Here is a 17,525-nt window from a genome sequence, read left to right as displayed (position 1 = left end):
GTGTTAGTCTGTATCCACCAAAAGAAAAGGAGGACTTGTGGCACCTTAGAGACTAACAAATTTATTTGAGCATAAGCTTTCACAAAGCTTATGCTCAAATAAATTTGTTAGTCTCTAAGGTGCCACAAGTCCTCCTTTTCTTTTTCCAATGACTTCAGTGGCTTTTGGTTCTGGCCCGACTTTCTGGATGTTTCAGGCTTTTTTTATAAGCGATACAGCTGAAGAAGCATAATTTTAACCAGTTCTATCATGGAAAAAGCTACTTGTTTTTGTAACTTTCTCTCAGCTGTTTCCATTGAAGTAGAATATGCTGGCTTTCTAGAGTATGCCATTCTTTTTTTGGCTTGTTCCTCGTGAACCAAACATAAAATCATTATTTTGTTTTGGGGACTCATTGGTATTTAAAACCAACTCCCAACATCTCACAAGATGCAATTGTACTTGTAAGTACAGTAATGGGCAATAAATAAGAAAGATTAAGAACACTGTAACCAGGTTGTAGTGAAACAACAAAAAAGGCTGCTGCATTCTTTTTAAACAAACAAAAAGCATAATTGGAAAAAATCATTTTTATGTTCTCTTACATTAAATGGGACCAATGAGTGAAACATTCACTGATGAATTACTCCTCTAATCTGCGGAGGAAAAACAGCTACTGGCAAATTAAAGAGACTTGGAACAGAGCCATGAGAACTAAATGGCTAAAAATGAAAACAGGCAAACATTTGAAGAGTATTCTACAGAACACAGATCTTTCAACACCTCCCCTTTTTCCACCGTTAATTCATTGTCATGGAAACTGAATTTATCAAAATGTTCTCGTTCACTCCTAGTGACCCAGTGAGTCGACTTACAGAGCTGGTGAAAGGTAACTCTGGCTGAAGCAATTTTTAGAAATGATACGTAGCAGTTCATAAATTGGTGAATTTTGAATGGTGCCATTGTGCCTCCCAAACAGTTTTCCACAGTCTCAAAAGACTCTTTTAATCTGCAAACCAGAGGGGTCTGAAACCCCTCATGAACAAGTTAGTAAGGAAAACATGTATAGATTTAGCTCCCCTTTTCTCCCCCTTAATTTGTTTTTCTTCTCACCCTGTTAGAATTTATGTTTAAAATCCTGTTATTTGTGTCTTTTATTTACTTTATGCATTCTCCACAGCATTTTCCTTTGCTGATTTCTAGCCCAAGGGTACAAAAATCCCTCAGCTCTTCATCACAATCATCTCTCCTTATCTCTTGTTAAAGGTAGGTGTTGACTATCAAGTGTGACACACAATGACTACTTTATGCTGCCACCTTTGCCAAATCTGAATTAACCATGAAAGTCTGGGTGCCTTCACCCAGAAGGTGGACTTGGGTGGTTTTTTTTCATCAAATAGAAATAATGTCATTTATTATTATTACTATTATTATTTAAGGATTTTACAGCTTCCACGTAGCTGCCAAATTCAGTCAAGGTTGATTTTTACTTTATTTTATGTTAGCAATTAGTGACTTGTTGTCATGGAAACCACACTTCACACAATTCTGGAACTTAAACTGCTGAATGTGATCATGCAACAGCCCTTCCTTCTTTTAGCCTCAGTAGTTAGTCTTTCTTTGTGTCATCTTGATTACAGATTCACATAAAATATCTATAAACATGCAAAATAATAGCAGAGGGCTACATCAATTAAAATTGAGTATTCAATAATTTATTCTTTAATTAAACTCTTTCCTTTTCCTATTCCTGTAACCTTTCAAGTGTTAAAGCAGACATAAGAGCTCATCATTTGGTAAGAAATATCTTTTCTAATTAAGAGTTTGTGAGACAATAATGAAGAAAAATAAAAATTAGGATTTCAGATTCTTTTTTGGCTTTTCATGTTTAATGTAAAGGGTGAAAATTAGGAGACTTCACTGATAAATCTTTTCTAGGTGAAATATCTGCAGTGAAGGTTATAATCTTTATATGTGTTTTGTGTATGTGTGTGTACAGGGAGGAGGGTGAATGCTACCCATGCTTGCTTGCTGTCAGATGAGATGAGTCAGGATACAAAAGTCAAAAGGAGGTGACACAGTATGTGAGAGTTGTGTGCATGTTTGCATATGTGGCATGCTGTAAATATGTTGGGATTTGGAAACAAAATTCACTGTAACTTCACCATAAAACCTGCATTGTAAAACAGGAAAAACACGGAAGGAGGTAGTAGATTTTATTTCTTGACTTGTGAATGATCCCACAACCCGTTAGAATACCACAGTGTAAAATATATTGTAAAGGCTTGTCTACATGGGAGATTTTTCCAACTATACCCATATAATTATATGGGTATAGTTAAACTGATATAATTATACTGGTATAAACACCCCATGTGGACACTCTTATACTGGAATAAAAGTGTGCAGATGAGGAATTATACTGTTATAACTCTAGCTGTTTAAGTTCACAGCCTACTTTATACTGGTACAACTTTCCTGTGTAGACAAGCCCCAAATGTAATTTACATGTACATATGGGGGCTGTTTTCCTCTCTGTGGGCCTAATCCTGAAAGGTGCTGAATAACTCCAAGTCAGTGAGTGTTCAGGGAATTTACACCTTTCAGGAGGCTCTCAACACCTTGCAGGATAGGCCCTGACCTTCAGGATTAGGCCCACAGGGAGGAAAACAGCCCCCATGTGTACATGTAAATTGAACTTGAAACAGGATTGAAGCACGTTTGAAGAAAAATTAATTTTCTCACTCACTCTCTCAATGCAGATATAAACAGTTTGACCAACTGTGTCTTTATTATCAAGAAGGAAAAAGCAATGGTAACATGATCAGTGCCCCCACATATTTATTTTACCCACAGTGGAAAACTGATGTATCAGAAATGAATCTAATTACCAAACACGACATGTTAGAGATTTTTTTGGTTACTATTGGTAAATCCTGACACAGTATGTCAAATTTTCTCCCTTCTCCCATGCTTTTGTGAAATCAAAGCAGTCTTATTGAAATCAACCCATTTAAAATCAATGTGATTGCATAGATGTACAGGTCAGAATTTGGTCCAGTGCACTACATAGGGATACACTTTGTTTTGTTGACATGTGTAAGACATGATGCCTCATAGTAGTGATTCCGTGAATATCTATTTTTTAAAACCTCTTTTCCAACTATTACACCTGCTATCAGTTCAGGTAACTGTCCCTTGATTCCAATTTCTTTGGAATAATTTTCAGAACAACATGCTCATCTGACAGTATTTTCTCATGACCTTTTGGAACAGTAGATTCTACAAGGGCAGGATGTAAATAAAGCCTTTACAAATATATCGTCAATCATTATACTAACTATGTAGTACCCACAATTTAATAGAATCTTTCTTGAACAATTCCAATGCATTTTGGTTTATTACATGTATTTTAGAGGCTCGTAGTATATTAACGCCTCTTATTCGTTGTGCTCTTCTAATTTAATTGTTTTTGTGAACTTATCAAATTTTATCTTTGAGTTCATTAAAAACATGCTGAGTGAGGAAGATCAATTTACTAATTCAAGTTTAGAAAGGAACAAAGCATTTGCACTTGAATTTATGACATGGTTATTGTGCAGTAGCTTCAGAGGAAAATAAACCTTACAGTACAGCAGAGTGCTATTTTTCAATATACAAAATTCAGCAAACAAAAGTCTTTTGCAAATCAGATGGAAATGAAATTCGAAAAAAGAGGCTATTAAACCTGGTGATTTTCTTCAAAGTGTGTGGGGTTTTTTTATTTAACTCTTGTAACATGTTTAACATTCTTGTACTAGGAAAGACAATAGGATATGACAGGTTCCTTGACAGTTTGCTAACACAAATTAACCTCATTTATGGTAAGACTGGCTGTGTGTGAACATCTACTTTTGCTGTGCTATGTAAAACATCTCTGAATTGCGGTCTGCACTGGGAGGTTCGCTTCCTAAAGCTTAGATGTTTTGTGGAATAGTGTCATTTATGCTATGCTGTATCAAATGATTTACTTACATGAATGACCAGTTAGTTCCGTATGACAGTGGGGAAGAATAAGAAAGAAAGAATACACCCTTTTCCAGGCTGGATTTTTAATTTGCCATTGTTACTCTTTTACAACCCCATTGATTTCTATGGGATTGCACCAGTGTAACTAGAGGGAAACATTTGGCCCTAGATCAGTCTTTAATTAATAAAGAAACCAGCTAGTCCAACTTCAGTGGGAGAAATTTGGCAAAACAAATTGTATTACAAAGAAATAATAGCCCATTTAAGGAACATTGTTTTTGACCCAGGTTTATATTTGTTTCTTGTATTTTTGTTCAGTTTGACAAATTAATAAATCACTACCATCTAGAAAAAAGAAAAAGACTTTAGGAGAGTACATGATACTAAAAAGAAAAGGAGTACTTGTGGCACCTTAGAGACTAACCAATTTATTTGAGCATAAGCTTTCGTGAGCTACAGCTCACTTCATCGGATAGCTCATGAAAGCTTATGCTCAAATAAATTGGTTAGTCTCTAAGGTGCCACAAGTACTCCTTTTCTTTTTGCGAATACGGACTAACACGGCTATTACTCTGAAACCTGTCATGATACTAAAGTTATTCCTTAAGAGGTTGGTGTTAGCCAAGATAACTATTAGGGACAATTTGTCTACATCTAAAGGTGACTATTGTTCTGAATTCAGTTTTTTAAGAGGTGGTAGTTGGCAGATGAAAATGTTGAAAAAATGTGTCAAATAAAATAAACATAAACATATGCCAGTGAACTTTCTGGGCTGGATATTTACAAATAGAAGTATCTTGGAGAACTCTGCCTTCTCACACCTCCTGAAAGAATGAGTTATGTTTTCCTTCTCACGTTGAAGGACACTACTGAATACTGAGAGGATGTTGTGAAGGCCAAGATTATAACAGGGTTCAAAAAAGACCTAGATAGATTCATGGAGGATAGATAGGATAGACAGGTTCATCAATGGCTATTTGCAAAAATGGGCTGGATGGTGTCCCTAGCTTGTGTTTGCCAGAAGCTGGGAATGGGCAACAGGGGATGGATCACTTTATGATTACCTGTTCTGTTCATTCCCTCTGGAGCACCTGGCATTGGCTACTGTCAGAAGACAGGATAGTAGGCTAGATGGACCATTGGTCTAACCCAGTATAGCTGTTCTAATGTTCTTATTTTACTGAGCTAAGCAACATAAGAAAGATCAAAAGGTCAGGTAAAACATTTTCCCCTAGCCTGTGATAGTGCCAGATCCCAAATATCAACCAAGTTTTGGCTCGGTGAGTTCTTGAATGGAAGATCGTACTGGAAAACCGATGGTGCTACATAAAGTGGTGTTTGAGGTTTCAATAGGTGGCACTTTCCATTTTGAATTTAGTGCTGAACCAAAGAGGAGAAATTAAATAGGACTTTCTTGGTGCTCAGCACTTTTCAAAATCAGGTCTGTTCTTTAGCATGGATTTCAGCACTGAGCTTTAAGCTCCTGTTTTTGAAAATCTTGACCTTTAATGGCACCGAGTTTATGCTGATAAAGCCTTCAAGGTATAATCATATCATCATATTTCCTGTACATGACACATGCGTTACAGATAAACTATTTCAGGGGTGTGTCCAAAATATGTTTATGGACTATTTCCTGTACAGTTAATGGTAAGTTAGATGCACTGGTTTCCTTAGGTCTAACTGTGTGCAGGTCTCACATGGAATCTTAAAAAGCTCTAAAAATAGACTAAAGGAGTTTTTCTATACCCCAAAATGTCAAGACATTAACATCCGATATCTTGGGACCTTCCAAGCTTAGAAGGTGGGAAACTGATCCTTTCCAATGGTATAAAGCTCTCATTTTTAGGCTTATAGGGATGCAAAGACTTAAAAGTTATGACAATTTTATATATAGAAAAGCTGTCCTGAATATTGCTCACCCTGCACTTCAGGTAGGTGTAATTTTGAGGAGGATTTCCATATTTGGAGGGAGAAAGAGGGACCTTTTTTCTAAATAGGTTCATTTTTTAAATGCTCAGGGTTTTGAAGTAGTTTAGGAAGAGATGGAGTAGATAGAGGTCAGGTGACAGAGTTAAAGGTGTATGGTAAATTAATTTATCACAGGGCTCTGCAATTTATCATATAGATATCTCCACATATGTGGATCATGTGTATACTTACGTAGCTCTGTCTGAAAGTAGAGTTTGAACACTCAGTTTTGTACAACTTATGTATGAGCAGAGAAGGGCAATTTTAATTGCTGCCTATTAAAAAGGCAGTTCAATTAGGAGGAAAATATAGATGTAGATTATGATGAGTTCTTTTTTGACCTGGTGTTCATCAGTGACGATTGTCTGATCTTAGCTTTTTCGATGGTGAGACTGAAATTGTAATTAATTGTAGGTTTGGGAATGAATAAAAATTCACTAGCTCAATTCACTGCAGTATAGCAGTTTAGTGAGTTGAATGATGGGTCACTATCTGAAAGTGTATGTCACAATCAAGGTACTTTTCTATTTAGGGCCTTCTGTAAAGTGGCTGAATGATGGCAGAGCAATTCATTTCCATTTGCTGGTTAACCATGGAGGAAAAGGAAAAAAAAATCTGTTTGTGTTTTAGGGACTTAACAGGATTCATGATGAGCAAGAAGGATATTCTTCTTACTTGCATTACCTTGTGTTAAGCCCATTTTGGAGTAGAGTGATGTGGATGGGAGACATCTCTCCGGAGCAGACGTGCCAAACCTGTGAAAAAAACCGCAGAAATTGGGCTTGTTTTTGGCTTAATTGGCTTGTGAGTTGCTTGTTGGCTAATTTTTGGCTTGTAGCTTGTTTGGCTTGTAGCTTGTTGCTTGTTGTAGCTTGTTGCGTCTTTTTTTGATCAGCTCCAGGCAAGCAGCGGCAAGGGGGGGCAAAGGGGAGGGACAAGGGGCAAGCAGGGACAAGTGAGAGGGAGAATAAGGAGTGCACAGCGGGCCCACCACAGTCCTAGACTGCACGCTGGGGGGATCTAGTCACATAGAGTGTTGGCTTGTTTTGGCCTTCTTTTGAAATGGGATTAGCTTGAGTTTTGGCTTATTGTGAAAGTTGGGGTGCTTATTTACTGTGTGAGATTTGGCAACTGTGCTCCAGAGCAACATTTCATAATAAATAATCCTACCATACATAAAAATATTCAGTTATCTGTTTATTTGTGCAGAAAACTACTTACACATTTCTGACCAGATTTAGAAGAACAATATTGCTTAGTACTGTATGTGTCATAAAAAACTTACAATAGTAGATTTGGATATTTTTAGCTTGAAATCCAAGATTTTCAAAGGTGACAAGTGATTTAACACCTTATTTTGTGGATTCCCTAACTGAGACACCCTAAAGGGGCCTGAATTTCAGAACAGTGGTGCTCAGTGCAGTCTGAAAATCATGCCCTTTTAAGATGCCTCAAATCGGGAACCCACGAATTGAGACAATCAAAATTGCTAGTTGTTTGAAAATCCTGGCCAAAAATATTAAGATTTTTACTGATCAGACAGTTTTATGTTTGAAATCATCTTAAGTCAAATATGCTGCATACTCACTGGAGCTCGGTGAAAAGTAACAAACCTGGTATATAGATTTTACTGGTTAATATTTTTGTCATTTCTTTCCAGGCCATGTTGTTCCCCTGATATTGTTTCTTATTATATTTATTCAAAATGGGCATTTTTCGCCTTGAAAGCACAGAAGATATTAAAATATGTCCCATGCTTTTGTAGCAGATTGATTTTCATATAAAAGAAATGATGAATTATTGTTTGAACAATTTTGAAAATTGTGTCTTTTTTTTTAAAAAATTTAAAACTAGGAAAATGTGGGGGTATGTCAACACTGCAGGTGGAACTGTGCTTTCCAGCATGGGTAGACAGACCCATGATATTTTTGCTCGAGTGCTAAAAATAGCAGTGTAGCCGGGGGTATCATGGGTGGCAGCTCAGGCTAGCTGAACTGAGTGCAAACCTCCCCAGATGCCCTGGGTATGTACTTGGGTGGCTCGCCTGAACTGCTGTCTGTGCTACCTCAAACTACACTGCTCTTTTTATCTTTCTAGCTTGAGTAGAATTAGCATGTCTGTCTACCCTCCCTGGGAATCACGGTCCCAGCTGCAGTGTAGACGAACCCTTGGAGAGAAAAATGCAAAGTTCATGTTTTGTGTTTAAAGCCTAAACACTTTTGAAAAATTGAAATGAGACACAAAGCTCTTGATTTCTGGGATTGTGTAAGTTTGTTTCACATTTTGTGTGAAGATCTCTCACTTTCTGACAGCGATACTCTAATGCAGGGATCAGCAACCTTTGGCACACGGCTCATCGGAAATCCGCTGGCGGGCCAGGATAGTTTGTTTACCTGCAGCATCCGCAGGTTTGGCCAATCGCAGCTCCCACTGGCCACGGTTCGCTGTTCCAGGCCAATGGGGGCTGCGGGAAGTGGCGCAGGCGAAGAGATGTGCTGGCCGCCACTTCCCACAGCCCCCATTGGCCTGGAACAGAGAACTGCGGCCAGTGGGAGCTGCGATCGACCGAACCTGCGGATGCTGAAGGTAAACAAACCATCCCAGCCTGTCAGAGGATTTCCCTGACGGGCTGCAGGCCAAAGGTTGCCGATCCCTGCTATAATGGAACAATAGGTAATAATATGGGAGTTTTTATCCAGGTACTGAATATTTATTAACTTATTAAAAAGGATTACAAAATGTTACAGATAAGTGTCATAGTTTGAGGAGACTAGCCATATTACCACAGGTAGCCATAGACTTGATAGGGCCTCTTTGCAACTCAGGAAGTCTTGTGTAACTGTGCAGCATAAGTGGGAAGGAGATGACTGCAGCACCTCAGTGATTGTTGGGAGAGCTTGCCATTAGGAGTGGAGTGGGGAGGGTTTCAGCAGCTGGTAGATGGGTTGGATAGGGTACCAATTCCTGCAGAAGCATGAAGGGTTGGTTCTTCCCAGTTGTGAATCCCCATCTTGAGAAGTCAGCAGAATTGTTCTATTTCCCTTTTGTACTTGTCCCCCTTTTCTTTGTTTTCCCATTTGCTGCTTCCTAATTGTGAAGCTGAGAGGGTGACTCTCTCCTGACATTAGTGCTACTCCTCCGTGTGTCTGGTAGAATGTTTCATATCAGCTTTTCCTCCATCTTCTCCATCTGTGATGTGCTCAGTTTCTTGGAGGTTGAACCCTGTGCTCATTCCCGAATGGACACAGCAGTGTGCTTCTCTTTTGCTATAAATAATATGTCTTTAACAGGTGTTGACCATCATCCATGTTGAACTTTCCCCCAGAAATAGCTGTATGCAGTGATTCTGAGATAGGATAATGATCAAGCTTACATTTCTAATATATAGCACTATTCATCATGAAGAATCCCCATTATTCTTTTTCTAACGATCTCAGCAGCCCAGACAGGGTTGCAGCAGTACTGATGTGTGTGTGTGTATGTAATTGGGGCATGGCAGCGCCTAACTGATATTTCCTGTCCCTGGAAGGCGTAGTGTATGAAGGATTGATCAAATGGATTTTGGAAGGGTGCAGCTGCTGCAGGCTGGTCATTTAGGGTGGCCAACCAAACACAAAATAAAGGCAAATAAAATGGTAGCTAAAGGCAAAGAAAACTGTCGGTCCAGTCTTTTGTTATAGCTGTGCTTCAAGCATCAGTGCATGTAACAAGCTCTGAACTGGCCCTTGGATGAAGTGGTGTAATTTGAGGCACGTAAATCACAGATGCTGGCTTTTATTAAATAGCGGCAGGACTTAGCAGTTTCACCAGCTCATGGGGAGAAAGTGGGGACCCTTCCCAAGATAGGTTCCAAGTGTCCTTCAGACCTAGCTGTCTAACAGGACCATGTGTTGTACACGTGTGTCAGAGTGAGGTTCACTGCAATGTGCGGGTAGCTCTGTGCACATGTGCCCTATTTAAATAACCATCTGATCATGTAGACACAAATACTAAATGATATCTATAAATGGATCATTTTGCGTAACAGGGATATAGCTAATAGCGACAGTGTAGGCATATGTTCTTTCTGTAATATTTTAATTATAAGAGTTCTTGTCAGTGGTAATGATAAAAACTTTTGGCCATATTCTCAGGCCTACTCTGGGCCCTGCAGTCTCTGGTGTAGAGGCATGTTTGGGCTGGGGTCGTGGTGGCCAGAGCACAGGCCCCTCCTATCTCCAGTTGATGAGAGCCATTATCAGTTGGATGAATTGAGAGCATCCCTTTAGACTGTTCTACATTCCATCAAGGCTACTGCAACAGGTTAGAAGTTCAGGAGCTGCATTGTTTCTCTCATGTCCCGCTCCTGGGCAGCACCCAGTGGAAACTGAGCAGAGTAGAGCAGACCCATTTAACAGTAACAGGGCTAGTCTTTTTTTTCTCCCACAGACTGTTTGGATATTTCTGGTTAGGTTGCTGTCTAAGAAGTAACATGTCAATATTTGCTGTTTTAAAATAGATACAAAAATAAACACAAAATGCTACATTAAAAACAATGGACTTGGTTCTCCTCTTTCACAAGATTTTCATCAAAATTACTCCAACTTCCGGAGAGTTACTGCTGATTTACACTGGTGTAAGTGAGAAGAACATCAGGCCCAATCTGAAGGACCTGACTTAGAGACAACTGCAAAGGATTTCAGAGATGCTATCCTCAGTTCCCCCTGCTGTGCCTTGGTACTACACTTAAAACAGAACTGCATGGGATATAATGTTAAACTGTTTGGATACCACTGCAATACAAGATCAGCTAAGGACCTCATCGCAGTAACTTTGAGTTTGAATTTCCCTGCTTTCATTGGTTTGTGAGTCTGTCTGTGAGATTTGAACAACCTCTGTATTTGCTAGTAAATAATGAAATCAGTAGATTAAGATGACAGTTAGTTCTTTTACCTCCACCTTGTACTGCACTGCTACTATCAGCACATCTTTATTGAACAATAAATGATAGGTTAGCCTGGAATAGCTGCAACAAATTTTATTTAATTTTATTAGTCATATAATAATTTTATTTCCCAATGCAGTATGTTTCTCACACATTTTATATTCTGTGCTTTGTTTTATTTAGCCATTTTCCCTTCCTAATTAAAGCTCCATTAATTCACTTCACTACAGCAATCATCCGTGGCTGGGGAGGAGGATGGAAGGGGAGAGAGAGAGAGCGAGCGAGCTGTTGAGTAAATGAAGCATTACCCATGACTGCTGCACCACCACCGTCTGTGCTTGTACGAGCACCGTATACCCGCTTCCGAGCATAACAAAGGTAACTCATTTCCTCGTGCTTTCCATGCTCAAGGGCAAGTTACCTTCACCACAGAGAGAATAAGGACTGGCTGGTGTAATTTTGGAAATATGTAGCAATTACTCGCTGCAGAAACTCAGATTCCAGCTCTTCTTAATGAAGAATGACAAAGACCTGGGTTCAAAGAGGGTGGCCCACAGCTGCAAAGGTTCACTATTCTGTACCATTAGTTTGCAGAACCCCCACATGGTTTAACTATCCTTTCCTTTTTTCCTCCCTTCTTTCCAACTTGTTTTCATGATCTGGTCAGCTTCTTAGTGTCTCATCTATTCCTCTCTTCTTTTCCTTTGCATGGTGTGCTTACTAATGATCAGATTAGGCTCATTTGATTATTCCCTCTTTATATTACCTCTGTTTTTGACTTACTATATCTTAAAATTTAAGAATATTTATGCTTTCTTGACATAACCTATTCACTTACTTTATTTAAATGAATGGCATCAAATGTTTCCTTATTTTCCAAATTCTTTTAACCATGCAGTCTTTGTAGTTTTCCATACTCAGGTGAAACCTCCTTGGTTTCTTTTATTGTTCTCCATATATGTATATATCCAGGCAGAAATACGCTTAAAGTGCTGGCTTAAAATAACAAAATTCAAGAAGTTCAGAATTAAAGCTCATTTCAGTGTGATATGCCTAAGTATACATCACAGCTGTATAAAGCTATACTCTGCTGTATGTGTTTGATTCCTCCTGAAATGGACACAATCAGATAGGTAAAGCTGGAACACGTAGCTTAATACTTGAATTTCCAGGTTTTATTCAGTTTAAAACAGACACTTGGCAATTTTTAAAATGGGGGTGAAGAGTTGGTTTGTTTGTTTGCGTATTTATTTGTTTTGTTTCATGTTTACAATTACTTTGTGAAGATAATTTTGGGTGAAAATAAGCAAATATATCTGAAGAGAGGGTCTGAGAGATATCTGAAGAGCTGACCTCCCTGCTTTGAATTGGAAGTTGTTTGGAACAATAGTTGTCCTTTCTGAATTTTACCTGCTGAGTGTTGGTTTTGGAACAATAGATTTTTCAAAAGCACTTAGGAGCACAAGTCTCATTTATTTTACATGGCACATAGACACCTAAGTCCCTTTGTGGATCTAGCCTTAGGTGACTTTGGAGCACAACTGCTACTTTAGGAACCAAAGTCCAAAATTTAGATTCTCAAACCCTCCCACTCAGTTGCCACTCAACTTTGTAGGTGCCTAAAGTCCCCAGGCATCTAGGCCTCTGTCAACAAAGTCAGGTAAGTTACTATAAATCTGCCAGTGAACATGCAAACTGATGTCTAAGTCTCAATCTCCTGCACCTATCTCCTGTATAAGACTCTGAGGGATCCTCAGACTAGTCTTTCCCCTGTGCAATCTGGTAAGCATTTTCAGAGGCTAACTGATCAGTCCCCACACCAAACACACCTGCTGAAGGAGTTGGTAGTGGTGCCCCCATAATCTTTAGCCCAGAGCTCTCACCCTGGATATGGGAGACCTGGGTTCGAATCCTCACTTGGCCTAATATAGAGCAGGGATTTGAACCTCTGTTGCCCACTTTTTTAGGACAGGGCTTCAACTGCTTGGCTATGGGATATTCTTCCCTAGGAATCGCTCCTGTTGGAACTATTCCACTTTGTACAAATAATCATTGGAGCAGGGACTTGAGTTTGGGTTCCTGAGTGCTCTAATCACTTGGCTATAGAGTCATTCTCACTCTGTTTCAAAAACTATTTAATTATTTATACAAAGTGGAATAACTTCAGAAGGAGAGCCATCTATCCCAGGGTATGCCATAGGCTACTGGTTAGGGCACTGTTTGAGCTTTAAGGTAGGCTGGGGTAGGGCTTGTCAACTCCCTAGAACGTGCTGCAAATTGTATAGTTGAACATTATTTCTCCAGATAATTGTCTGTCACCACATTACTTCACTGGGCTTTGAAGGAACTCAGTGCCTTGCAGGAGTTGCTGACACCTTCTAGGACTGGACCTTAAATCTATACAACTGTCCAGAATAACTAAAAAAATCTTACACTCCTATTGCTTGTCCAAAGTTGATTATAAAAAAGAAAAATAAAGTGTATAGCACTGGGAAACTGCTGATGTCCACATGTGATGGGGGGAAAAAAAAGGCAGAGAGAGAGAAAACAAGGTTGATCATTAACAAATACAGATCACGGCTCTTGTTAGCACTGAGCTAGTTGCTTTTGCAAAGCCAGTCAAAGGAGGTTAAACCCTGGGGTAATACACTAATATTCTCAAAGGTGGTAGCTGTTGCTTTAATTTTGAGCACTTCATATCTGTTTATTCTCTAACCTTAATTGTGTTGGACTATAATAACCTTACAAAAATCATTTATAAAAATTGGGCTGATTTTGAATGCTGTTAAATAATACTAATTTGTTGCTCTCATGCTCTGCCAGTGTTTTAATGTTTGTAGAGCAAATAAGGAATTTCTAAACAGTCCCAGAGGGGCATTGTGCTAATTCTTTGTGTGAGAAAAGCCTAATAATTTGAGCATGCCTTAAGCACTACTAGTTTATGATAAGGACTTTATAAAAATGCAATGGCTCTTTAACTGATGGCTCAGTTAAAATACTATGGAGTATAATTGGCTAGGAAAAGAAAATTCTATTCTCCCATGGATTGTATATAAGTGAATGAAGCTTCCTATTCTCCCCATAAATGCACTTCAAAGTGTAAGTGGGATTCCTCTATGAAGATCTTATTGTTTAGGGTCACTATGTTTGAAGGTATGAATACTTTTGGCATTAAGAGCTTTCCCTCTCTAAAAAAGTCCTCTCCTGAGTGGATGTATTACTTTAAAAAGAGAGAGAAAGAGAAACGCTGTGGGATGAACAACTCTCATCTTGGCATGTCTATTGCAAATCCACACAAATTCATGTACTGGGTGTTCCTAATACAAAAAGGATATTTTACTAAATAACTCTTTCTGAGGTGCTAAGGGCCAGCAACATGAAAATAAGAGGCATCATTTCCACTTAACAAATTACGAACTATACAATCAAGATAAGAGTGATTTATGATCCTCTTGCTAGACCAGTCACACAAGTGCACTGCCTTTAGAATTCAGTGAAAGGCAGACGCATTGTCAGCTATTGATATTATTAACAAGTGACATTAATGTATCACTGTATGGGAATGTACGTAGTTTAATATTCAATGGAGAGCTCTAATTGTAGTTAGCTGTTTGGAATATGCACATCCATTATTCACAGATGCAAGATGTGGATTTTTATTGATTTCTTTTGACTATGTATAAAAAAAGCAGTTAAAACATCTTATTGTTGATCACTTTTTACACACGTGTGAAGTAGCCTGGTCAAAGCTTCAGGAGCAACACAAAGAGAAAACTGTGACAGGAGATGCAGATACAGCAGTCTCTTACGCTATATCATTTTAGGTTTTCACCCACTGAAAGCCTAATGGAACAGCATTACTTTGTATTCCTGTGAATAAGGGCTTGCACACATTCTGCATGATAATGTGCACTTTGGGTTAAAATGTGCACTTCTGGGCTAAACTAATATTTTTTTCCACAGGCAGACATAGCTGCAATTTCAATGTGTACTGTTTTTAAAAGCTTCTCTTATGAAACCATTTCTTCAGGAATCAGGGCACATGTGTGTAGAAAGAGCATAAATATGGTAGTGCATTTTTCTTTCACCTCCAGTCCCCTCTGTGTATTACGTTTCAGCTTTGTTGACCTTCAGTGGGACTTGTGGACCCAAGCCTGTTAGATGCTTTTAAAAATGTCACCCTGAATGTACTTTAAACATTGTTGAAGATTGCTATGATTTCTTTTATGTTTCCCTATCATATTTGTTAGAGTCACTTAACTAGTCACATAGTTTGAATTGTCTACATATGATCCTGTTTTCCGCATATGGTATTGACTAACGCTACTCTTAAAAGAATGGTTATTTCGAGTCTTCTGTAAGGTTTTGGACTTAGATGTTGTCTTTGTAAGAATTCCATTGGCTCCCATAAATGTAAGTTGTCATTATTTCTCTCACTTCTCTGGCATCATACCTTTGATCTTCAATTTGCATAGTGTGTGGTGGCTGTCTCACTATGGTAAGGTAACAGCTATAGTTGGCTTCCTGCTATTTTCAAGTACAACTATTAGTCTGGACAACGGTTTTCTTAGCCATAGTAATAGCTTTGTTTCTTCTGTTGTTGTTCAAATTTTATTTGTAAGTCCAGATTACAAAGCTTAGGTCTGAGTTGCTGGGCTTGTTTTTGACTGATGTCCCATTAGTACTTGTGATAGAAATGTTAAGTCTCTATTGGCAAATTCCCAAGATTCAGTTGGATTAAGCAGAGTTCTTTATAATAATATTCACAATAATACTTAATTTTTATATAATGCCTTTCATCCATAGATGTAAAAGTGCTTTACAAAAGAAGACTAGTATCACTATTCCCATTTTACAGATAAAGAAACTGAGGCACAGAAAAGTAAAGTGACTTGCTGACGGTCACATGTCCAGTTGGTAACATAGCAAAGTCCAGCACTCTATACGCTACGTCATGCTGTTTAAACGTCTTTCATAGAGATTGTATGATATTCACTGAACTCTCAGCTACCTCATCATTTGGTGAAGCTGACGTGATTTTTCTCAAGCTCTGCTATGTCTTAGCAAATACTTGAAATCCCACACTTAAGTACTGCAGTCCACTGTCAGTGACATATTTTATGTCACTCATCATATTGTAGATTGATATGGCTAATCTTGGTACTACTGCTTCTCTTGGTCATTTTGGAAATCTCAATGAATGCAGAATACTAATCAATTAAAAGTAAATAGGTTTTTCTGACAGTTTGAAAGGGTCCCTATGAAGGTAACAGGGAAATGGAACAAGGTAATAAATAATTTAAAACTGGAGAAAATTTAATCAAGAACCCCCAATTCCCACTGTCCCCACACACAGGTGCTCAATTACACTACTTCTTAGAAGAGGCAAGAGAGCAATACCTAGGTGTCTGTGACATAAATGAATTTTATTATTAGGGAAGAAGGCATTCAAACATACAAATACAGTAAAGTAATCGATTCAAATTACAATATGATATGTTTATTGTGTAGAGTGCTTTTTATTAAGCTATATCCCAAAACTCTTTACAAAATTAAATAATATATTTCACTATATCATATAAACGACAGGTATCAGCAATAGTGTAGAGACTTTTTATGGTGAATGGATGAGATCATAAAACAATTCAGAGGAGGGAAGGAGGAAGAAATTAGGAGGCATAAATGGGGGAGAAAAGATTGTATTTCAAGTAAAATGTAAAGAAAGATGGAGAGCTGATGAGCTTGATCTCACATCATTAAAAGTGATCGAAGTTATTCCATTGGCTTCATTGGGAGCAGGATCAAGTAGTAAGAGAGTAACAAGGAAGCACAGGGAGTGAAAGAGGAGAAGACTTTTGTCAACAGAAGGGAAACTGTATGAAGAGATAAGAAAATTGCAGATTTGGGTGAAAGGAGGGAGCAGGAAGGAAAGTAATGAGGGACGGGAGGTCCCCTGGAGAGGTTTAATAATGATCCACCACACTTCATTCCATTTTGACACCAGCATAGCTCTGCTGAAATTAGCTAACTGAAATCAGTGGAGCTACATCAGCAGAAAAGTAGAGGAGTGTTGCTTCGGTGAATCAAGACCATGGAACAGCATCTTGAAATGGCTTCTGAGGTGAATGCAGAGCCAGTGGAGTTGTTTGAGAAGGGGGAAGATGTTGCCATGTTTCTCTGTATGTGTGTGAAGTCAGGAAGCAGAGGTGAACAAATGCTGGTGTCTAGAAGTCTAGGATTTGGGGAGGCCATACATAAGTGAATTGTAATAGTTCAGGTGAGAGGAAATGAAGGCATGGATATAGATTCTGTACGTTAGTGAGAACAAACCTCTCTATTCCGTTGCTAACTTTGCCATCCTTCTATATACAGGTGTGTAGTGAGCTTACTTAGAAATTTAGTTGTGGCACTTGACTCTGATGGGGTTGAAACTCCTTGTGAAAATTCAATGGGATGGTCACGTGGCTCTTCCAGTGCGAGAACCTAGGGTGGCTGCTGCCATTTTTCATTGGGCCTCCATTTGGGCGATTTGGATTTGGATTTTTTTAAATTAGCTGAGGTGCCAGGATACTTTGGCAGCAGTACCCTAGTATAAACAACTAAATTAATGGCATTACATTCAAAAATCCCTTCCTAGCTTTTT

At 38.6% G+C, this 17,525-nt stretch overlaps 1 long non-coding RNA gene across 1 annotated transcript in view; it reads left to right on the top strand.

Annotated features, from left to right (window-relative positions):
* The first annotated feature begins 1,163 nt into the window (after positions 1–1,163).
* Positions 1,164–17,525, top strand: part of LOC140903534 (uncharacterized) — a 71,010-nt gene continuing 54,648 nt past the window's right edge. The window contains exons 1-2 of the long non-coding RNA XR_012156275.1: positions 1,164–1,245; positions 11,113–11,260. This is a non-coding gene — a long non-coding RNA (uncharacterized LOC140903534). The remainder of the gene's footprint in view (positions 1,246–11,112; positions 11,261–17,525) is intronic.

This window comes from Lepidochelys kempii, chromosome 1 (assembly GCF_965140285.1).
Source record: "Lepidochelys kempii isolate rLepKem1 chromosome 1, rLepKem1.hap1, whole genome shotgun sequence".
NCBI lineage: Eukaryota > Metazoa > Chordata > Testudines > Cheloniidae > Lepidochelys > Lepidochelys kempii.
This window is presented reverse-complemented; position numbering and strand designations above follow the sequence as displayed.